The following is a 24,337-nucleotide window of genomic DNA, read 5'->3' on the forward strand; positions in this document are numbered from 1 at the left end:
TCCCTGCTCCCCTCTCCTCCTCTCTGGGAGCACGCCAGCCAGCCGGGCAGCTACCCACTGTCTCGACACGAAGAATCCCAACAGCAGCAATGAAGTACACACGAGATGAAATTAGTCTCGGCTAACGACACTCGCTTTCGAACGAGCTGGTTGCGTGAAATGCATGAGGAAATAGCGTTAAATCCTACCACAGTAGATACTCCTTTTGAAAAAATTAGCAATAAGAGATTCGTAGTGTCTGTATGCAAATGTAAACATTTTTTGCTGATTTTTAGGTGAAGCTAACTGCCAAAGTCAGAATATTGTCTTTGAAAAACTGCTGCAAGATTACCGTTGTTCCTACGTGTCTTTCTTACTTATGCGCAATTCGAGTGATTAATTTTTCTTCTGCCTCGAATCTGTCAAAAAGTTGTTTCCTGACTCCGGTGATATACGGATACTCTCGCTGCGTTCCTTAATTGAGTGCTTGTCAGATAATCATTGAGGCACAACTCGGCTAGTTTAATTGGTTTTCGTATTTAATGATGATTCAATTAATCTATTTCGCAACGCATAACGCGAAGGAGGCGACGTGAGCAACCAAAGAACCCAGCTAACTGAGAGCATCTATATCACTATCATCAGATTGATATACTACCACATGCGATCTTTATTTTCATTAATTCTGATGTCACATTACTGTATTATGAGGGCTCCTTTCAAAATTACATTTATTAGGTATGGGACAGGGGGTGGAATTACTGTTCTACACACGTAAGATTTTTCTTAAATATCAATTTTATTGGGCCACACGCCGCTACTCTCAGTTCTGCACAAATTAACATTCACTAAGTTACAAGGATATGATATGCAGTCCCTCTAATCTTAATTAATTATGTGCACGGCATGTGTTGGAACGTTACGTCGCTCTTGGGATCACCGTTCTCATACGACATCGACAACTACTATTTTAACATAATCTATTCAAAACCAATTTCGGTGTTCCTCTCTGATTTTGGGGGGAACAACACAACAGAAAAGGACCCGATCTTATAGCGGGGGTCTGGTAGTACGCAAGCAGGCACAAATATGCAAAGCTAATACACAAAAATGAAATACATCGTATTAAATCCGTCACACGAACGCTCGCAAAACCTATATGGAATTTCTCCAATAACGAATGCAAAAACTAACTGAATTTAATTTAGGATGCTGGTGGCTGTATCTTCGAACAGTACTGCACACGTTACCGGGTGGAGACAGACCAACAAAGAAAAAATAAATGAAATCAATTAACTTCACATGCAAAACTTGTTAAATGTCACATTATTCACACGCCCAATTACTAAACTGGAAATTCAATAAGGAACTGATTACTCTTTGTCGCACGGTTACGACCACATTTTTGATGGCTGCGCAAAGGGAGAAGCCCATGCTATCAATAGAAGTCTCACAAATTCTGAAATTTAACAGTTAAACGCTCTCTAACTGAGAAATCAACTGGAAAACTATTATGGATGCTGAAGGTACTACAGGATTAACAACTTACAACTGCATTACGAAGTTCCCCATGCTAACGTTAAAACTGTTAATTCTAACTATCCAATATACTCGGAAAACAATTAAAAAAACGGTGGTCATAACGTAAGCCTAACTGTGTTGATACTGGAAAAGAACGGATTAGTGACCTAATCTATGATACAGAGGCATCTTTCGTTAAATTAGCAAACTGCTTGACGGAGACCAGAACAGGTTCCATCGATAATCTCAACCGCACGTTACCCGAGTGAGTAATAATGGCGGAGCACCCCTAACGGTCGCTCTGCTCATTCCTAAAGGGGAGACGAGGACTTGCTACAAATTCACGTACGCTTTCCCACTACTGGTGCGTGTTTACCAGAGTACCTACATGCATCTTCACATTACAGCCGTACTACTAACAGAATGACACCCAAAACAAACATTCATTCTGACGTTTAAGAGCAATCATAATAGGAATGAGAAGAGAATGTGCATTAATACACCATCAAATAAACACAGCGGCGTTCAGATCTCCACCAGAGCTTCACAGTACCAGAGCAAATAGTTACAAAGAGCACTTTGTCGTTACTAATAAAGGAACTATGGATACCTTGAGGTAACGTAATGGGGGCGGAACAAGCAGTTCCGTCTTACTACTACTTTACTGTAAACCAAGTACAGTATTTTATTTGATTATTAGCGACTGCAATGATTAAACAAGTGAGTTGAAAATCAGCATTTCGATCGCCTTTCACATATCAGTATTACAGGTAACAAGTTTCCAGCCTGAAAAAACGAGAAGTTTTCAGTTTGAAAACAAGATGACAACATTTAGATAAAACAAACGACGTTGTATCCGACCGGTGCATTGGGCGCAAGGGACAGCATTTTTAAAATATGACTACGCCTATTCAGGCTGTTTTAGTTTTATTTGTAGACCATGCCCTCGTAGACATATTATAGAGTCAGGTTTATCTTCTGAAGAAGGCTCAATTACTTGGGCCGAAACCTAGGTACAGATAGGTTTCATTACCGCAATCGAGGCTGATAGTTTCTTATATATATTAAGCATTAAGTTTTTGTAGTTGAGTCAACATTTTAAAGTGATCTGCGGAAGCAGAATCAATCGTTTCAATTGTTTATTGCTACTTTTGATACTCGCCTGTGGTTGCGTAGGTGTGCAGACAAGATATAGGGGAATGAAATTACAAGAAATCCAGATCATTAGCTGCTTACAGCCGTTGATATGCCCCGACCGGGACTCGAACCCGGTATCTCCTGCTTACATGGCAGTCGCTCTGTCTGACTGAGCCATCGAGGACACAGAGGATAGTGGGACTGCAAGTACTTACCTCTGGCACGCTCCCCGTGAAACCCACATTTCTAACTTACTGTCCACACACTACATTTTTTAGTGTAGAGGCTGAAGGGCTATCTGACAACAGTGGCAAATTGAAAGTAACGTTACAGTCTATCGATACGATACGGGCATCGAAGAATACTCTTTCTTCTGCAGGTAAATCAGAAGCTTGAAAAATTCTTAGTGTCATCAAATTCTGAATAAGATATTCTTATTGTGCGAGGAAATACACCAAAGAAGCTGGTGACTACTAGTACTGGCGAGGCTCCAGAAAGAGACTGTGTGAAAACCAAAACACGCGCATAAAACAGACATATATCAGTGGACAGAGTACCTCTCAAAGTTTTTACCTCATATTAGAGTTGTCCGGTACGGTCGCGGTTTGTGACGCAGCAAACGTCAATACGTGCGTGCAATTACGTAACTGAAGTCGTTGACACGAAGTGCCTGGGAAGACGCGTCAGCAGCACTGGAAATCTGTTCACTGGTTTGCCTATCTGCAGGAGCCAACTGATGCGACTATACGGAGCGGATGATTCGACGACTGGTTCAGCAGTACCGCGGTGAGCGTTACGAGTCGAGACGTAGAAAGAAGCCCTGTCCGTCGACGTGTGCCATTTTTATGATTGTCTTATAGTTGAACGTAGTCATCTTCTGAAAATTACAGGTTCTTCTGAATAAATCCGAATTTGTGTTGTTAGTCTTTCCGTCCACTTCACACTATCTACATGCTGTTACGTCTCCCTTAAGTACCAAAAAGCATAGATTATCATATCCGTCATCTGCGCGAGTGTCTACTCCATTGTTATTGCTGCCGGCCGGTGTGACCAAGCGGTTCTAGGCGCTTCAGTCTGGAACCGCACGACCGCTATGGTCGCAGGTTCGAATCCTGCCTCGGACATGGATGTCTGTGATGTCCTTAGGTTAGTTAGGTTTAAGTAGTTCTAAGTTCTAGGGGACTGATGACCTCAGATGTTAAGTCCCATAGTGCTCAGAGCCACTGGAACTATTGTTTTTGCTCTACTTACGTTTTTGAACTTTGACGCTTGTTAATTTTGGGTCTTTTAGTACGCAGAGAAAGTGCAGCGAACGGCGAGTTAATGGTAATATACATTTGTTGTATTAAGTACGTTCCGACGCACAGCTGCATTTTCAGAGTGTAGAATGTCGCAGACACACAAATCTGTGAAATTCACTGCTGCTTTGCACGCGATATTGCATGGTAGTTTCTTCCTCGCAAAAGTAAGTACTAATAGGACTTATCGAATTGTGTGAACGAGAATGGTCAGACCGATGAAATAGTGTCGTTTAGATTCTGTAATGTGATGCTACGAGTTTTATACTATCGGAAATATGTGATCGTAGGCCCCCTAGCGCTGAATCGGTAGAATTCATACAGATTAGATAATGTATTACCAGCCACTTCCAGCCTTAGAAACCTAAAAAATACAAAACTGTGTTTCGTTGCGTAGTAAATGTCGTGTTGTGTCACGACAGAGCTTGTTTCTTCCGCTTCCCGCGACAACCGCTATCATTTACCAGGAACAGTTTGACAAACAGTATTTACCATGGGAATATTACGGTATATTAATAATTTTTACTTATGGACCGTCGGACAAGAAGTGAATAAAACACAATTTTAGTGCCATACGCGTTTCGCCTTTATTTTCTGCAAGGCATCACCAGTGGCCTGGAATATGTACATGTGTTAGCTATTTTATTTACATTTTTGTCATTGTGCCTATAGGTTATAAACAGTTCTGGTGGTTGGTATTTCCTATTAAGTAGTAATGTTTTGAACTGTACTTACAGGTTGCGTGGACAATTTCCTACATATTACGCTCCTGTTCCATTTTTGGTGTTGTTCTTCTTCTTATGAACGCCAATTTGCGGTTTTTTTCCCCATTCCACAACACTATGCACTGAACGCTTGTTTTAAAGCAATGTTTTGGATGCTGTTGCCTAGTGTGAAATGTTATTGCCAAACTTATGAGTGTAACTATTGAAGTATCTGTGGTCTGTTCGTGTATGCATTTGTGTGTGCGTTTGTGTATGTGTGTGTGTGTTGTGTGTGTGTGTGTGTGTGTGTGTTTTGGTGTGATATATATTTTTTGTGCTGTGTGTGTGTGTGTGTGTGTGTGTGTGTGTGTGTGTCTCCAGATGATGGGGGGAAGAGTTTTCTTTTTTATTATTATTTTTTGTTTTATGTTATCATTTCCTTTACTAAGTGTAGTAGGGAGCCTGTGCTGATGTGTGTTTGTTCATGTATCACATGTTTGTTTTCCGCTATGGCTTTCTGGATGTGGAAGTTTTCTTGCATTTGTATAAGATGTTTGTCATGGTTGCTTATTGTCATTATTTTCATTCCTTGTTCCATGTTTGTAGGATGATGGTTGTAGTGTTTTAAATGCTCTGCAAATGTGGAATGGTTTGTTTCATACTTCCAACATCTGATATGTTCTTTGTATCTTGTTTGAAAATTCAGACGGTCCATAAGTAAAAATTATTAATATACCGTAATATTACTCGCAACTGAGGAAGACAGGACTATAAAAGCTGAAGATGTTATCATGGGAAGTAAGTTACAATAGTGTGCATCTAAGGCAATTGAAACGTGGAAGTTAACATGTCTATTCCTGTTCGAAAATATCAGTGACTGTTTCCTGATGGAAAAACAGCCTATACAAGAGTACTTCCTAGGATTGCCACAGGGCACCAGTTTGATTCTCTTACTAAAGGCAACATTGTATTAGAAGCGGAAGAGCAACAAGATTTAAATGAAGGACCTCTGCATGTGAGTCCATTTATTGTGGTACGGGTTGGCAATGTAGTAAACCGCGTTGTACGTAGTCCGCTGCCCAGTTGCGTTAGTGGGGCCACCTTTCGAAAGCCTGGCTGACCACATTCTGCAGCGCCGACCGTTGCGAGACGAGCAACGAGAGGGGCAGTGACGTTCTGGGAGGTGCCGACAGCGGCGTGGAGCCATGCCGACCACAGAGCCGTGACTACCTGCGTTACGTTTCTCTGTTTAGGATCCGTGGCGAGAACAGACTTATCGACGTGGTCCCACAGTTTCTCGATTGGGTTCAGATCCGGGGAGGTCGGTGGCCAGCGGAGTACTGTTACCTCGTCCTGATGCCCTTCGAACCTCGCATATACACTGCGATCTGTGCCACATGCTCCGTTGTCCTGCTGGCAGAGGCCATCGTGCTGAGGAAAAACAGACTGCATATAGCGGTCCACATGGTCCCAAAGGGTAGATGCATACTTGGGTTGATGCGCTGTGCCTTCCAGAATGTTCACCTATTAAATGCCACGAAAACATTCCGCAAACAATAGAACCCCTCCTTGTTGCAGAGTATTTGCTTTCAGACGTTTCACGCCGCACCCGCCAACGGCCATCTGACCGATTCAGCATTAAACGTGAGTCATCCGAAAACGCCACCTGTCGGCACTCAGTGGACGTCCCGTTGCGCCACTGGCTTGCAAATTCCAGCTTCCTTCACAGATGAACAGCAGTGAGCACGGGTGAATGAACCAGGCGCCTACTGCAGAGATCACACGCCGCAAAGCTCGTTGAGGAGACGCTGCTGGTAGCCCCTTGGACCATTATGGCGGTCAGCTGATCAGCAGATGCACGTCTATTCACTCTTCCACATACCCGCAGACATTGTCCACTCCTGTTATCTATGGCACGTGCTGCACCATAGTTGCCTACGCGCCGGATTTGGATAGCGCCATTTTGCCGCATACAGCACAATTTAAGCACGGTGACACGTAAACAGTTCACAGACTTAGCCGTTTCGCCAGTGCTTCCACCCTTAGCCCGAAAGCTAGCGACGCCAGATAAATCGCTCCGTTTCCGCATTTCGACAACGACTGCACTTTTCCCGCGTCCGCCCGACTCGCTTTATATGTTCTCCGGTGCTAGTGCCTGCTCCTGCCGTCTGTGAGTACTTGTTGCACGTTCATGTCGAACATAGGCGGTGCTCACATTTACGAGGGTTATTCGGAAAGTAAGGAACGATCGGTGGCGAAATGGAAAATACAGTGAAAGTCTGATGAAGCTTCGCTCAGATGCGTTGTGCACTGTGTATAGTACGCCGGTCGATCGCGTCATGTCGCTCTTTTCAGTTCTGAGTTCACAGTGAGAACAGAAATTAGCGTCTCCCGCCAAGTATGAGGGCCTGGCGAAAGGTTTCGCCTGAAGCTATGCAGTCCACATAATATAACTGTCATACGGATCGTTCTACACGACAATTCTCGGCCGCACTCTGCACGGGCAATGAAGATGCTCCTGCAGCGTTTTCGATGGGAAGTGTTTGATCACCCTCCACACAGCCTGTAATTGGCTACCCGTGAGGTTCACTCACCTCTGCTCAAATGAACCGCTGGCTATGAAGACAATATTTTGACACAGACAACGAGCTGCAGTCCAGAGCAGAAAATTGTCGAAAAGCACTGGCGGCTGTCATCTATAACGAGGGAATTGAAAAGTTGGTACAGCGCTACGACACATGTCTAAGTCTGAGCGGCGGCTGTGTAGAGAAGTAGCCGAAAGGTGTAGCTAACCGTTGATTTTCACTGTCGTTTCCATTTCGCGACCTATCGTTCCTTACTTTCCGAACAGCCCTCGTATTTGGCCAACCGTCTGTATCATAGTAGCAAAGATGGTTGCGTTTATTTTGTGATTCGATCGTCTCGCTGTACGAAGAAAGTAGTGAGTACGTTGTTAATAACCGTTAATTTCTGATGAGCGGAAAACAGCGATATTCGCCTGGGGACAGTGCCCTCCTCATAGTAATTCCCGCAAACGTGGCGTCACTTTGACGTCAGGCGCAATATCGACGACCGCAGGATTGGCTGTCGACTTTGTGACGAGGAAGAATATGAATATTCTTGACCCTCGATCCACTCGCAGCAATTAAAGCTGTACTCTTAGGTTCCTGCCTAACCACATGCTCGGAAATCGCTCAATATTTATTTCATCCTTCGTTCTCAGATCAGACGGAGTGCAAATAACATCCAACATTGCAAAACATACTTGTATTTCATTCATAAAAAGTAACAGAACGTATTAACAATCCTAACATGTTTAACTCTGGTCTTGGTTCTCTTATTCTGTCCTGAAGTATCGCATCGTCGATGCGTTATTAAGTGACATTAAATGATAGTAGTATTGTGATTCTGATAAATTTTTCAATGTTCCGTTACACTGAAACGGCAAACTACAAATTATAAAGCATGTGTTTTATCTTAATTTGTAAATTATTGACGATAGTAACTCACTGCTAACAGAGCCCTCTCATACGGTGGCATTAACCGTCAATAATTCATTACGTGACATTTAATTATTGGAATAGTTATAATGAGTCGTCTCAAGAATGACGGGTTTTTGTAAATCTCCGGTAGGCGCGGATGAACTCATGTGAGAGGCCCGTATCGAATGCTAACCAAGGCCGATAGCCGATCATGCGGTCGTTGATATTGTGTGTGTAACTTCAAAAATGACGCCACGTTTGCGGAAATCGTTGTGAAACGAGCGACTTCAGCGCTCTGAAGCGCTCATACCCTTTGAAAATAGCAATATTAATCTTATGTGGATAATTAGCAAATAACATAAAAGATGAGTCTTTGTATTGAGGAACTTTATGGAGGATCGGCATTAGACGAAATATTCTTTATCTGGTCAGCATCACAACTTAATCTTGCTCAAATTAATTATTTCTAATAGTTTCTAGCAGAAGTATTGGCCAGAGAATATAACAGACGTTTATGAATACAGAGTTGCGTTCGTTTATCATTTTCAACCATTACCTGAGATTGATACGAGCAGCAACACCGCTTCCGTTAAGGCCATGCGAATTGATTTGGCAGACGAGTCTGCACGCGGTTACGACTATAACAAGACGAATTTTGCTCCCCTGTTGAAATTACGAAATGTGCGGGATTGCCAATCACTTCTCATTAAGCTGCTGTCACTGCACAACGACAGACTCCGGTTGATCTAACGCGAGAAGAGTAAAAACGATTTACCGTTCCAGGGTCGTCGAGAACTACAGCTTCATCGGAGAGACTTCGACCATTTTCTCCGGCACTCAGAGCATCGACCAAACGAATTTTACTGTTCTTCTGAAAATATAACCGCTCCGTCATTAGTATTATCATTCACACTTAGTTACACTATGACAAAACAGGATGCAATCTTAATGATTGTTAACGCCAAATGACCATTTTATTTTCGCGTGCGAAATAAATTTCGCGGAGTTTATATATTTAGAAATAGAAACATTCAGCTTACATTCAAGTCAGCCTAGCTTCTTGCCAAGTAACTGAAATTCGATTAAGAATAAAAATATAAAGATTCAGTCATGTTCCCTTCTGGTAGTATAGGTGGTGAAAAAAAGACTTAAAGTCATGGCAGCAAAACATAGGGCAGTCAGAGTACGTTCCTGAGAAATTTTTCACAACGCTGTTTGTATGAGAGTGCACAAGTCATTAACCGTGATTGCTGTAAGATCGCGATAAAGTTGCCGACGAGGCACATCTTTGAGATATTCGTCAGACAGGTGAGTTAGCGGGCGGTGGTAGCACTGGTATCCGTATTTCTTCAGTGAAGTCGCATACATTCCTCACCACATGTTCAGAAAAAAAGTTGCCTCTACCAAGGTTGGTTTGAATGCCAGTGAGGTTTACGAGGCATGGTCGTGTTGGAAATGGTATCGCCTTGCATTCTTCCGAACTTTCAATTTGTTGAGTTTCCATAGTTACAGCGTCACTGCGAGTCACTTAACTGAAACACACATTATGCTGCGTAGAGGTGTAAGACTCTCAACGAGGTGCTTTGTGAGCGACGTGAGCGGCAGCCGCTGGCAGTTAACGCTGTGCTGGCTCAGACAAACGCCGGGAACCGTTGCGCTGACGCTGGAATTCGTTGCCGTGGGCCGGATGTGCGACGTAATTCGCCAACACTTGCAACAGAAAGGGAGGATGAAATTAACATTTTGCATGTTACGACATAGAGGTAACGTTTACGAATGATTATGATCGCTGGTAGCTTGCTGGTACCTTAAGATAACAATGAAATATCGGAAATTTCAATATTTGTGTAAAAGTAATATCCATGTTAATACATCGATTTTATACTGTCGATAAATCAATATATTGGGCTTTTATAACTCTATTTTCCATGTATTACTACTGGGTGTTGACGCGAGTAATTGATCCGCTCGGATAGCCTAGCGCGTTAAAGCGTCCGCTTGCGGGACATGGGGAGGCGCGCCGGCCCTGGATCAAATCCTGCCGGCGAACTGTCGGATAGAGTCGGTGTGGGTGTGCCGGCCAGCCTGAAGGTGACTTTTAGGCGGCTTCTCATATCCAACTAGATGAATAGCGGGTTGGTATCCACGTCACGCGTCTGTTACACAATTCGCAAACATTCGCCAAACCCGAATTAACACGCCGACCCCGTGTACACACGAGATAAGGCCAGGAAGAAGATGATTTGATGCAAGTAACGTTTCTCACGTGTCAAACAAACTCAAAATAGCGATGATTCATGAAGTATCTAGTATCATGTTGGTATATTGCTCCTCACCTCATCTACGTTTTAAGTAATTTTTACGTTTAGATATCTTGGCGGTCTTTGTCTCTCATCCGTAAAAAAATGATGTACGGATGTAGTTATATATACGTACACGTGTTCTACATCTCCTCCTAAACCGCTGGAACGATTTCAACCAAACTTGCTACATACGTCAGTTACTGTCTGGAAAGAATCACTGTGGGGGTAAGAACCACCCACCTATCAAAGGGGTGGGGGCGGGGGTGAAAAAGTAGTACAGCCCACAAAGCGCGAATACACTTACGTTACTCATCCAGTATTTAAGAATGAGAACATTTAGAAACTTGAAACAAACTTTACGCATAATTTCAAGCCTTCATGAAACTTTTTTTCGCGGACGACACCCATAAAATGATGAAACGGAAAAACTTTATCGCTTACTACATTTTTGCTGTTCATACAGTAAAACTGTCACATGAAGCATGACGTTTAATTCATTACTTCTTTACTACTATCTCTATTCGTGACAAATTTTTCAGACAGTATTCACGTATACCAGTGAACGCACCAGGAAAATTAGATCAGGAGATAGGATGTCATTGACATTGAGCTGCGTGAAAATGACACTGCAGGGCGAAGTTCGCTACATATACAGGTGAAATATATGTACTTAAATATATGTGAAATATATTTCACTTGTGCGTATGCAGGCAAATTCATTGGTAAAAAGCTCATCCTAAATCCTTGGAACAATTTCAGTCAAGTTCGGCACACACGTTATTTACTCTCTGGAAAGAAATACAGTGTTTTTCAAAATGAAAATACGGGTTTTAAGGCTCTTTAGCACATATTACATTCACCTTAAAATTATAAATAATACACCAAATAAAAAAGAAACACAAACAGTTTTTCTTAAAATTATTCAGTGTGAACACCGATCACACATCTAGTCGATAGACGAGTTGTTCCGAAACCTTGAACAATGTGTCAGGAATAACTGTTGCAATAACACTCGTTCTGACGTCGGAGGAACATACACATGATCGCGTCACATCGTGTGCGAACGTGGAGGTCGTGCATAAAATGCTGTGTCAACCGGCCCCTTGCGCCCAATCCGCCGGTCGGATACATCGTCATTTAACCAGTCGCTGACTGAGTTATGCCTGTGAGGCGGCGTACCATCTTGCTCCCAAATAAAGATGTGTTGTTCAGTTTCTTCCCATTGGGGCACGGGCCATAGCTGTAGCACATCAAGATAAGAAACATCAGTTACAGTTGATGCATCGAAAAAGAAAGGCCCACAAACTTCCCGCGGGGATATTTCTTGGGGCTAAGCGTGAGAGACTTGCACTCGTGCAACAGGTTTCTCAGTCTTTGTCACTCCATACTCTTCCCACTGCGCACAGCTATACAAGCAAAACTGTTTGAGTTGCTCTTTCATTAGGTGTATTATTTATAATTGTAAGTTGAACGTAATGAATGCTACAACGCCTTAAAACCGGTATGTCCATTTTGAAGCACCCTGTACTTTAGAGGTAAGATTGGGGTGAGCATAATAACGTGGAGAGAGAAGGGAAGTGGAGAAGATGGACAGATAGCAAGGGGGAAGAAAGAGACAGGCACAGATACGAAGAAGAAGAAGAAGAAGAAGAGGAGGAGGAGCAGATTTAGAGAGAGTGTGGAGGATGAGATGGACAGAGAGGGGCGGGAGAGAGACTGAATGGGGGTGGGGGGCGGCGGGGGAGGAGAGAGAGAGAGAGAGAGGGGGGGGGGGGGAGTGGGGAGGGGGAGGAGGTGGGGAGAATGTGGGGATGGAATAATAGATGAGTGGAATAAATACATACCTGGGAAACGCTGGGTACTCGGTGAGTTCTGTATAAAAAGTGTATTAATTTAAGATATATGTGTAACTACTTCTACCTGAACTTGCCTGCGTGTCTAAAGCTGTCTCTGGCTGTTTATTTCGTTCAAATGGTTCAATTGGCTCTGAGCACTATGGGACTTAACAGCTGAGGTCATCAGTCCCCTAGAACCTAACTAACCTGAGGACATCACACACATCCATGCCCGAGGCAGGATTCGAACCTGCAACCGTAGCAGCAGCGCGGTTCCGAACTGAAGCACCTAGAACCGCTCGGCCACAACGGCCGGCGTGTATTTCGTCCGTTCAATCAATTCATGAGGGGTGGTGGGTGTGAAATGTAGGCTTGCAGTCAATAAAGTAATGTATTCCAAACTTAGTTTCATTGCCTGTGGCTTAAGTTACTTACCTAGTGTGGGACGCATCGTTTCAAAAAGTGATGTGCAGAGACGCAAAAAAACCGAAAGAAACGGTAGCAATGATGCTAAGAGTAACATTTGAAGCAAAAATTAACTTTTGCACATGCTTCAAATACGCAATCACGCTTGAAACTACACAAATTAAAACACGAATGGTTAATGTAAAGCAAAATTCAAAGCAATTAGACCAAGAGGTACGGATACACTGTGACCAAATGCATCCGGACACCCCCAGAAACATGTGTTTTTCACATCAGGTGCATTGTGCTGCCACCTACTGCCAGGTACTCCGTATCAGCGACCTCAGTAGTCATTAGAGATCGTGAGAGAGAGCAGAATGGGGCGATCCGCCGAACTCACGGACTTCGAGCGTGGTCAGGTGATTGGGTGTCACTTGTGTTATACTTCTGTAAGCGAGATTTCCACACTCTTAAACATCCCTAGGTCCACTGTTTCCAATGTGAAAGGAAAGTGGAAACGTGAAGGGACACGTACAGCACAAAAGCGATCAGGCCGAACTCGTCTGTTGACTGACAGAGAGGAATTACAAACTGCATCAGGATCCACTGCAATTACTATAACAGTTAGGCGGGAGGTGAGAAAACTTTGATTTCATGGTCGAGCGGCTGCTCATAAGCCACACATCACGCAGGTAAATGCCGAACGACGCCTCGCTTGGTGTAAGGAGGATAAACATTGGATTATTGAACAGTGGAAGAACGTTGTGTGGAGTGACGAATCACGGTGCACAATGTAGCGATCCGATGGCAGGGTGTGGGTATGGCGAATGCCCGGTGAACGTCATCTGCCAGGTGTGTAGCGCCAAAAGTAAAATTCGGAGGCGGTGGTGTTACGGTGTAGTCGTGTTTTTCATGGAGAGGGCTTGCACCCCTTGTTGTTTCGCGTGGAATTATCACAGCACAGGCCTAATTGATGTTGTTGCTTAACCACTGTTGGAGAGCAATTCGGGGATGGCGATTGCATCTTTCAACACGATCGAGCACCTGTTCATAATGCACGGCCTCTGGCAGGGTGGTTACACGACAATAACATCCCTGAGTGGATTGGCCTGCACAGAGAGTCCTGACCTGAATCTTATAGAACACCTTTGGGATGTCTTGGAACGCCGGCTTAGTGTCAGGCCTCATCGACCGACATCGATACCTCTCCTCAGAGCACCATTCCGTGAAGAATGGGCTGCCATTCCCCAACAAACCTTCCAGCACCTGACTGAACGTATGCCTGTGTGAGTGGACGCTGTCATCAAGGCTAAGAGGGGGCCAGCACCATACTGAATTCCAGAATTACCGATGGAGGGTGCCACGAACTTGTCAGTCATTTTCAGCCAGGTGTCCGGGTACTTTTGATCACATATTGTATCTACAGAGTACTCGCCAGCATTAAACTCTCATAAGACACTGACCTGCATCTACTGCTATCCTCTGCTAATACAAAGAAGTTCAAATAGCGAAGCTTTGTGAATTTTGAATATTTCTTCCAGTTCACTATGTCTACGGTATACATCGATCGACCGATCATGAAAAGCCTTTAGACTCAGTCGTCCAACCAATAGCCATCTGGCAAAAGGTGAAATCTAAATGTTGATGTTATCAGTGTATACACAATTTTAAATTTTTTAAATTCCTGTGGCCGGAAGTTTATACGAAAACTACAGCAGGAATAAAAAAAGGATACACATTCATTATGGTGAACATGTGACAATGAACTGTTAGACTGAACAAAAACCTTTAGGTCAAAGAACAATAACAATGATGACATTTTTGTATTAGTTTCATAAGAAATGGTTCTTAGGGAATTGTATTTAGTTTCACGACTCATGAGTGTGCAAATTATTCAGTGGTATTCAAATTTCAGAAATAAATGTCATCTTCTGGCGGCTGCTTGCAGAATATACTAGTAAATGTAAACTATCATTTGTGTAAAATGCTTACCATCTCTGTACGCCAGCATGCATTATGTTCGTAAATTAATTGATCCGACGGTTTCGGCTTTCGTAAGATAGTGTGGACCGCATAATTTTTTTACGAGTGCAATCCAAGGACAATTTATTTCATCCGCAAGGATGATAAGCGCTTGGCAGTAGTCGATGTGATTGGTTTCATGCAACTCGTTAAACAAGCTGTGCTTCTCTAGGATATACCGACAAGAAATTCATAAAAAAAATTTATAAACGGTCTGCTAGGTAAGGGTCCCAGGTTGACGAGCAGGATTCAAATATCAATTGAATGACTGTTTTGTAAAACATTCTTTCGTCGATATTTACGTTTCCCTAGGATTTCTTACAATTAATCTCTACTTTACCTGGTATTAGTCTGATGTTGCGGAAGTTATTTTCGGTTGTTTCTGTTTTCAGCCATATACCTATTATTCGCAATACCCCGAGTTTATTTACGCTGAAGATCGATTGGCAATGCCTGCACGTTTCTCTGGCTGTCTCCCTGCACTTCACTAGTTTTCTGGCGTTGCAGCTTGCCTACAGACAACAACATAATCCACGAACACATTCCTAGAGCTTCCCGTATTACTCAGCGGAACGGCCCTACAACGCCCCCTTGAGGTACTCCATGTCGACGACATGTTGAGCTCTGTCTGACTCCAGCCACAAAGCTGGTCCGACATTTCGTTAGCTCGTATTTGACCACAAACTGTAGGTGTGTAATCGTTTCGAACGACGTCGACTTGGGCTTTATTTTCCACAGCCTTCTGGATTTCACGGACGAACGGGATGAGTTGAACTACAAAGATTTCTGTTTCTGGAATCCATATTGATTTCTAAAGAAGTGATTTTCGTTCCACAAAAAGAGTGATAATACATTGCCGGAAAAAAAATTCAACACGTTTAAAGACAAGATCATGTTACTGTGAGGTGACAGGCAGTTCACCCTTGTAGGAAGGAGTATATGATAACAAATTCAGGCCAAACGAAACACACGTGACAGTAAGCGGTGCCCAAATAGTCGCGTCAGTACACAGTGTCTTCCCCCCTACCCTCTGCCGGCAACGCAGGCGTGTATTCTTGCATACTCCATCCAACGATAGATTGTTGTACCGAGCACTTTACTTTTTTTGTCACAATCCCGCACTGGTTCTTGAAGGCCCTGGAGAAGAAGTTACCGCTTCGTCATGTACCACACTTGTTCCATTGCTCAGATATCTGGTAATCATGCTGGCCAGGGTAGTTGCGCTTCACGACTTAAAATTGTCCAGCTGAAAAAGCACATCACTTCCTGTCGAAGACATGGCGGTAACACGGCGATAACAGCCTCTACATTGTAGCGGACACGGGTTATTTTGCCCTGCGGAAATACCAGTGGTCCCTGCTGGCACAGCAAATGCGACACGATCCCGCATTTCGTCTCTGGATGATGTTCGGTCGGCCACCGTTGTTCACACATCGCGTCCATCTTGTCGTCTGTACTACTCGGATGCCCAGAACCTGGTCTACAGGAGTGGGAATGTTCCAAAGGCAACTGTTGAAAGCAGCGGTCAGCAGTTAAATCCCATAAGATTTCATACACATTTTTGAAAGTAGCGACACGCCGATACATTGTGCCCAAAACGAGCAGCAATCCTTAGATATTCCATCCAGCCTCCCCCAGGCCCACAATGCGACCCTTTCAGATGGCTGAAGTTGTTCAGTAGACGTACATACCCGTCGGTGGGGCGTTGTTGTAGCGTACAATGCATGTTGCAATCAGTGTTTACCTCTAAATCCCACACAGTTAGTGCCTGCGTAGTCAAAACAGATGGTACACTGAAGCGGGCCTCCTGAGCCCCGTCTCATCGCTGATTACCATGACGAATGAATGACTAACACGAACATAGTCCTTCAGGGTGCTGCTTTTTTTTCGGCAATGTATGTTAGCACAAAATGTGTTCCATAATTCAACAACACACTGACGTCAAAGACATAGCCTTATAATTATTTGCACCGTGTGACGACCCTTCCTAAAAACGGGAATGAATTGCGCCTTTTTCGAGTAGTTTCGACCGCTTCGTTGCCCCAGCGACTTGCGATAAACTGTTGTTAGAAAGTGAGTTCTCTCGCATTCTCAATATAATACTACAGGGATCTCAAGTCCCGATATCATCCTCAGCACAGCGATTTTAGTTTATTTTCTGTTCCACGATCACTTATCTCAAAAAATGGCTCTGAGCACTATGGGACTTAACTTATGAGGTAATCAGTCCCCTAGAACTTAGATCTACTTAAACCTAACTAACCTAAGGACGTCACACACACCCATGCCCGAGGCAGGATTCGAACCTGCGACCGTAGCGGTCACGCAGTTCCAGACTGAAGCGCCTAGAACGGCACGGCCACACCGGCCGGCTCTTATAACAATTTCCATAAATATTGAAAGAATATCATTAGAGAAAGAAATACTACTATCCAACATTTGTAAGACAAAGAAATGTCACGTCCTGCTCATCCAGGAAACTCATAGTGTCCCGAATGACAGAAGGCCAAAGATAAGCGGAATGACCTTAATCATTGAGAGAACCTACGCGCAATATGGCAATGCTAAACCAGGCCTGAATATCTCGTCCGCAAACGTAACTGAGCACAACGACACAGAAATACTGACTGTAGCAACTCAGTCTCGTACAGTAACATCCATGTACAAACCCCAAAATAATGTATTTAGTTCCAAGGAACCAGATAATTTCTATTTGTAGAGAGTGAAGATGGTCATTGGAGATCTTAACTGCCACAGTATATCGTGTGGTTAGAGAAAAACAGACCAAAGTGGAGTTGTCATTGAAAACTGGGTAGAATTCACGCGCCTGTACCTAATACATGATCCCAAGCTACCATACTCCTTGCGGAGTGGAAGATGGGGCCGTGGATATAACACAAACAATATCTTTGCAAGTGAAAACATGACCCACTAAGTGAATAAAGAAATGGGAGATCCAATTCCAAGCACACAACGCCTGCACTACAGAAGCAGTCATCAAAGCCAAGTGTACTGGGAAGCCTTTAAACATCTTTCATACAGTCCCGAACTCTCTCCACGTGATTTCCATAGTTTTGGAACCCCGAACGAAGACAGCTGGAGGATGAGGTGGATGCCTGGGTACAATCATGGTTCCCTAGGCTAACTAATATTGTTCCATGAAGACATTGACCGTCTTTCCTCACAGGGCATAAATGTGCTAAAAGTTATGGGGATTGCTTTTGAAATTATAAACAATCTGCTTACTTTTTTTCCATCTTTCCCGTATTGACTGTCCGATACACATCAATAAACGTACGAAACAGTTAAAGATAAACAAACAAAGTGCGGTATTTGTTACTTTATAATGACCATGTACCGTCTGCTCTATTCGTGAATATAGCGTACTCTTCTCGTATATTATAAACTGTGGCTGGTCGCGGCTAATAAACAGCATGACCTTGCTACAATCTCAGCTGTCATTCGTAGCCTCTAACTTCGGACTCACAAATAAAAACTGTTTTAAAGTGGACTCTCTGACGAATGTTAACAGCGTTTGTACCTGTCTGAATACTGATTAGACCATCGTATTTCTTCCGCAGCGTTTAGCAGAAAACTAGGCTGCTGCTGTTTCATTTACAAGGATAATAACGAAATAAATTCTGAGTAGTTAGTTTTGTCAGAAGCAGTGCAGTTGAGAATATGGCGTTTCACGTCCCACATTATTTAGAGAGACCGAGCACGGCATAATGTCTAACTTTTGGAGCCATTCTTGAAGTAAGACGTTGTAATTCTTGCAACACCATATTTTAGTCTGGAAATGTCTTGCATCCGCAGTTACAATTTATATGGGACGATGTGTTACTGCAGAAGTATTATTTATCGTCTTCCTCCGTAAATTGCACCATGTCAACACAGGATACTAAAATCTTGAAGAGCGCACTGTTACATGACCTCGCTCAACCACCGATAGTTGGTTACCGCCACCACTTCAGTGTGACTCATTCCGTAGAAAAGGCATTTCAGAAACGGAAACGACACGGCGCGCCTGCCACCCCTGTATCGGACTATCCACTGGGTCAGCCTCCTGAGCGTTTTCTCTCACAGAAAAGGAGTTGCTGAAATGGAACGACATGCGACAAAGCTTCTCGGTTCTCAGGCCTAACGGCTTCCCATATGGTTGGCTGAATATTACTCTTTGTATGTTAATAAATTATAGTACCTTCAAGAAGAACTCAGATTGATTTAAGTTATTAAATATGTAACAACGAAATAAAAGTTTAAGTAGTAATCATAATATACTTTTACCATCTTTTATAATCTCTCTCCATATTCCTTACTAAATAACCATTAATAAATCATACCAGAAATTAACAAAACACTAAGAACATGAAAAAGTAATGCTGTTCCTCTACAACGTGAACAACATGTGAAAGACTTGGCAGACGTACGTGATAGGCAGAAATGGACAATCAAAGCTCTACGTGTGAACATGAGTTTAATTACTGGTTGTATAATAGTAGTGTCGTAAGTCACGATGTCAGGAGACAGTGCAGCGTATATAGTCTTAAAAATAATGACCTTTTCGTTTCGTAAACATTCCGTTAGCATGTGCCTAAATTTCGTTAATTCCGCCAAAACCATGACCCTAGCGACTAGTCGCACATGGGCCACAAAATAATGTTTCTGTAAAACCTCCGTCTGATGAGGAGCCTGCAGTGGCTCGAAAACTGGTTGATGGTGAGATAAAGTCCAAAAGGCGACTGGCTGCACGCTATACCTACATAAACCACCCAACAAAAAAAAAGGAGCTTATGGCTGCATTTCGCCTCCGTCTGTAGTTCACAGGCGATCTCCCCATCCCCGCATCATCTACCCTTTCCATTCGTTACTAGCGTACGAAAACTGGCAGGCCAAGCTTTATTGTCAGTCATCGTCTCGCCTCGCGTAGCTACACCATTCCATGCCACGCCACGCGCAGTCAGAAGATGTGTCTTCGTGCAGCTCATCACTGCTGTTGCCGAGTCCTTGTGCTAGCAGAGGATGAGGTCACAACCCTGACCGCGCGTTCGCTTGCAGACATCTAAAAGTTTGCTTACTTCTGCATGCTCCCTTATCTTCACCCGAACTTTATTTTTATTAAAAACGGAACTCCTCCAGCTATACTTAAGTTTTTATATTTATTTGGCTACTAGTTTCGACGATGCATCAACGCCGTCTTCAGGCCCTATATAACACACCACACATACAACAATGTGAGCTATCAGTAGTCTGTGAGCTATTGTACAAAATAAATATCTTATAAACGTATTATATGAATGATGACTTCATTAAAAGTAATTACATTTAGTTCATTTTCATTGAGATGCAATTTACCTTGACATTAGCAATTTTTGTTGTATAAACAAGTACAAATGAGGTTATATATACCCGGTTATTTCCATTACAGATCAATACCAGACATTTGAATAAAATGGGAGTATATATAAATCTAGGTGACAGATCGTTACCCTTAGAGATAATAACATAGGCATGAAACAGTACTAAAATTGTGTTAAAAGCGAATAATACCCTAAACCCTTCTTTGTGTGCACAATTTAACTAACGGGAAGGAAAATATGCATTGCCAATCAGACATATGTAAGGTATGATTGCATTGTTTATAAATAGTGATAGGTGGGGAAGGTGGAAAGGAGTTACGTTTGCATAACATTGTATCGTCGTCACTATCAAACGTAACTCCTATGGTAGAGGTTCCAGATGATTCGAGCTAAAGGGCTTATAATGACTAACCAGTATGGTTTTTGGATGAGCTGAGCTTTAACCCTACATCCTGGGCCCATTTTGACATTGCACACAGATCGGTAAAGAGATTCTCGATACTTGTTTTGCTCTTAGATACAACTGGATGTCATCAGCGTACATGTCATATTTGCAGTAGGGAAAAACTGATGAGAACTCTTTGATGTACAATGAAAATATTATAGAACGTAACGCCGAACACTGGGTACGCCTGGTACTATCCGCCTTCATTGTGACTTTATGGTGCAGGACATGAAGCAGTGCTGGCGAAGCGTCATGTAAGAGCGAAACCATTGCACCGCACGTGGCGAGAAATTTAGGCAAGTAAAATGCCGAAGTCGACAGAGCTGCAGTCTAAGGAGCACATGGCAGTTGCCTCTTGTGCATCCGAGACAGGCTTCAGGTCATCTGTTACCTTTATCAAGGCAGATGATGTGCTGCGACGTTTACAGTGACCTGATACATATTCATCTAGTAGATAATTTGTAGTTAGGTAGTTTATAAGCTTTTCGTGGACTATATATTCTTGGACTTTTGACAGTGCGGGAAGAATGCCAATATGTCGGTAATCAGAGGACGCCGCGGCAACATCCTTTTTAGGAAGTTGCTTAACTAGTAACTAGTCTCTGTTTCCAGGCCTTGGGGAAACACTTGTGGTTAGGAGTGGTTGAAAATTTATTTTATAGTGGGCAGTAGTGGGTCAGTAATAACCATCATCATTTGAACTGTGATGTCATCATGTCCAGCAGATGCTGACCTGATATGCATGATAGCTTTTTTGACGATATTAAGCAATATGCTTTAGATAGAATTTTTGAAGGTTACGGTCGTTTAGCACCACGAAGTAATCAATGAGTATCTGTTTCGTTTGTGGTTCGATTGTGGTTGTAGGAAATGTGAAGTACTGGTTCGTTCCTTTTGCTGGGATGAGATCAACTGCAGTTTTAGTTTGCCTATACAATGGCCGTGTTGGTTTTTCCATACTACTGCTGGTCTGTTTCCATTGTCAATTAATGTACGGGCACACCTGAATTATGCATTTCTGACAACTTGACCGACTCCATTCCGCATCTGCTTGTTGTTCTTGTTGTTGTTGTTGTGGTCTTCAGTCCTGAGTTTGGTTTGATTCAGCTCTCCATGCTAATCTATCCTGTGCAACCTCCTTCATCTCCCAGTACCTACTGCAACCTACATCCTTCTGAATCTGCTTAGTGTATTTGTCTCTTGGCCTCCCTCTACGATTTTTACCCTCCACGCTACCCTCCAATGCTAAATTTGTGATCCCTTGATGCCTCAGGACATGTCCTACCAGCCGATCCCTTCTTCTAGTCAAGTTGTGCCACAAACTTCTCTTCTCCCCAATCCTATTCAATACCTCCTCATTAGTTACGTGATCTACCCACCTAATCTTCAACATTCTTCTGTAGCACTACATTTCGAAAGCTTCTATTCTCTTCTTGTCCAAACTATTTATTGTCCATGTTTCACTTCCATACATGGCTACACTCCATACAAATACTTTCAGAAACGACTTCCTGACACTTAAATCTATACTCGATGTTAACAAATTTCTCTTCTACAGAAACGCTTTCCTTGCAATTGCCAGTCTACATTTTATATCCTCTCTACTTCGACCATCATTAGTTAGTTTGCTCCCCAAATAGCAAAACTTCTTTACTACTTTAAGCGTCTCATTTCCTAATCTGATTCCCTCAGCATCACCCGATCTAATTCGACTACATTCCATTATCCTGGTTTTGCTTTTGTTGATGTTCATCTTATATCCTCCTTTCAAGACACTGTCCATTCCATTCAACTGCTCTTCCAAGTCCTTTGCTGTCTCTGACAGAATTACAATGTCATCGGCGAACCTCAAAGTTTTTATTTCTTCTCCGTGGATTTTAATACCTACTCCAAATTTTTCTTTTGTTTCCTTTACTGCTTGCTCAATATACAGATTGAATAACGTCGAGGAGAGGCTACAACCCTATCTCACTCCCTTCCGAACCACTGCTTCCCTTTCATGCCCCTCGACTCATATAACTGCTATCTGGTTTCTGTACAAATTGTAAATAGCCTTTCGCTCCCTGTATTTTACCCCTGCCACCTTTAGAACATGAAAGAGAGTATTCCAGTCAACATTGTCAAAAGCTTTCTCTAAGTCTACAAATCCTAGAAACGTAGGTTTGCCTTTCCTTAATCTTTCTTCTAAGATAAGTCGTAAGGTCAGTATTGCCTCACGTGTTCCAACATTTCTACAGAATCCAAACTGATCTTCCCCGAGGTCGGCATCTACCAGTTATTCCATTCATCTGCAAATAATACGTGTTAGTATTTTGCAGCTAGCTGTGACTTATTAAACTGATAGTTCGGTAATTTTCGCATCTGTCAACACCTGCTTTCTTTGGGATTGGAATTATTATATTCTTCTTGAAGTCTGAGGGTATTTCGCCTGTCTCATACATATTGCTCACCAGATGGAAGAGTTTTGTCAGGACTGGCTCTCCCAAGGCCGTCAGTAGTTCCAATGGAATGTTGTCTACTCCCGGGGCCTTGTTTCGACTCAGGTCTTTCAGTGCTCTGTCAAACTCTTCACGCAGTATCGTGTCTCCCATTTCATCTTCATCTACATCCTCTTCCATTTCCATAATATTGTCCTCAAGTACATCGCCCTTGTATAGACCCTCTATATACTCCTTCCACCTTTCTGCTTTCCCCTCTTTGCTTATAACTGGGTTTCCATCTGACCTCTTGATATTCATACAAGTGGCTCTCTTTTCTCCAAAGGTCTCTTTAATTTTCCTGTGGCAGTATCTATCTTACCCCTACTGAGATAAGCCTCCACATCCTTACATTTGTCCTCTAGCCATGCCTGCTTAGCCATTTTGCACTTCCTGTCGATCTCATTTTTGAGACGTTTGTATTCCATTTTGCCTGCTTCATTTACTGCATTTTTATATTTTCTCCTTTCATCAATTAAATTCAATATTTCTTCTGTTACCCAAGGATTTCTACTAGCCCTCTTCTTTTTACCTACTTGATCCTCTGCTGCCTTCACTACTTCATCCCTCAGAGCTACCCATTCGTCTTCTACTGTATTCCTTTCCCCCATTCCTTTCAATTGTTCCCTTATGCTGTCCCTGAAACTCTGTATAACCTCTGGTGTAGTCAGTTTATCCAGGTCCCTTCTCCTTAAATTCCCACCTTTTTGCAGTTTCTTCAGTTTTAATCTACAGTTCATAACCAATAGACTGTGGTCAGAGTCAAATCTGCCCCTGGAAATGTCCTACAATTCAAATCCTTGTTCCTAAATCTCTGCCTCACCATTATATAATCTATCTGATACCTTTTAGTATCTCCAGGATTCTTCCACGTATACAACCTTCTTTTATGATTCTTGAACCAAGTGTTAGCTATGATTAAGTTATGCTCTGTACAAAATTCTAACAGACGGCTTCCTCTTTCATTTCTTAGCCCCAATCCATATTCACCTACTATGTTTCCTTCTCTCCCTTCTCCTACTGTCGAATTCCAGTCACCCATGACTATTAAATTTTCGTCTCCCTTCACTACCTGAATAATTTCTTTTATCTCATCATACATTTCTTCAATTTCTTCGTCATCTGCAGAGCTAGTTGGCATATAAGCTTGTACTACTGTAGTAGGCATGGGCTTCGTGTCTATCTTGGCCACTATAATACGTTCACTATGCTGTTTGTAGTAGCTTACTCGCACTCCTATTTTTTTTATTCATTTTAAACCTCCTCCTGCATTACCCCTATTTGATTCTGTATTTATAACCCTTTATTCACCTGACCAGAAGTCTTGTTCCTCCTGCCACCGAACTTCACTAATTCGCACTATATCTAA

The 24,337-nt window shown here is 42.7% G+C and overlaps 1 protein-coding gene across 14 annotated transcripts in view; it reads left to right on the forward strand.

The window, feature by feature from the left end:
- LOC126485138 (voltage-dependent L-type calcium channel subunit beta-1) overlaps positions 1-24,337 on the forward strand; it is a 749,688-nt gene that overhangs the window by 513,890 nt on the left and 211,461 nt on the right. The window lies entirely within an intron of this gene.

This window comes from Schistocerca serialis, chromosome 6, assembly GCF_023864345.2.
Source record: "Schistocerca serialis cubense isolate TAMUIC-IGC-003099 chromosome 6, iqSchSeri2.2, whole genome shotgun sequence".
NCBI classification, from domain to species: domain Eukaryota; kingdom Metazoa; phylum Arthropoda; class Insecta; order Orthoptera; family Acrididae; genus Schistocerca; species Schistocerca serialis.